This window comes from Peromyscus eremicus, chromosome 15 (genome assembly GCF_949786415.1).
Source record: "Peromyscus eremicus chromosome 15, PerEre_H2_v1, whole genome shotgun sequence".
In the NCBI taxonomy this organism is placed as follows: domain Eukaryota; kingdom Metazoa; phylum Chordata; class Mammalia; order Rodentia; family Cricetidae; genus Peromyscus; species Peromyscus eremicus.
The window spans coordinates 11,018,335-11,019,333 of NC_081431.1; the positions used below are offsets into that span (position 1 = coordinate 11,018,335).

General features: G+C 45.9%; 1 pseudogene; it reads left to right on the forward strand.

The window, feature by feature from the left end:
- The first annotated feature begins 428 nt into the window (after positions 1-428).
- On the forward strand, positions 429-791 carry LOC131925011 (protein BEX4-like; annotated as a pseudogene).
- The last annotated feature ends 208 nt before the right edge of the window (positions 792-999 follow it).

Below are 999 nucleotides of genomic sequence, written 5' to 3' on the forward strand. Positions count from 1 at the left end.
TTGAGCATGAAATGTCCCTTGTGAACTCATGTGTTTGAATACTTGGTCCCTCTCTAGATAGTGACACTGTTTTGGGAAGTGGTAGAAACTTGAGACTTGGTGTATATTTGGTACATGTAGGGATGCGGAGGTAGGCTTTGAGAGCTAGAGGTTGGTCTTGCTTTGAGTCTGACTTACTCTGCTTCCTAGACCATTAGTATCACCAGGCAGCTCTGGGTCTCCGGACTTGCCCTTGCTCACTCTCTCCAGCCTGCCATCCCTGGCTGAGGCACCTGTTTCTGGTGGCACAGCTCCTGGTGGCACAGAGCACATGGGCCCAGAGAGCAAGGAAAGCAGAAGCAGAGCGGGTCTGAGGAGCCGAGCTTCAAAGTGTACCTGGTGGTGAGCATCACTGGGAGGAGGGGAAGGCAAGGGCGGGCCCAGGAATAATGATGCCCAAAGAGCAACAAGTCATAAGGGATCTTGCTGTGGAGAATGACGAAAAAGAAAATGAAGGAGGGAAGACCTCCAAGCAAAGTGAAGAAGAATCCCTACCACCACTTGGAAGAGGTTGAAAGCAAGAAGCCTGGGGGAAATGGCAGAAGAGGATGAGTCAGGCAACTTGTGCCTAATTTTCGATGAGCCATACCTAATAGACATGTTAATCACAATGAAGGGGAAGAGGATGTTGGGAGATTTGTAGGGCAGGTGACAGAAATCAAGAGAATGATCAGGTAACAACAGAAGAGGCCTTACAGGCATTTCCAAAAAACGGAATGGACAGCCATTAAGACTTTTGCCTCATACCTTGAAATCTATGGTTTTCTGTAAGCTCATAAAGTAGCTACTGTTTACAACCTTATATTTAGTGAGGTATTTTTTTCTGTAAACTTTTGGTGTTTCCACTTAACAGTTTATGCATAAACATTGTTTTACTGTTGAATTTAATTCTAAACATTCTCATCAGTGTAGTGGGTAGCCATTCCAGCTTTGGTCTGGAAGTTCCAACCCCCATTGAGG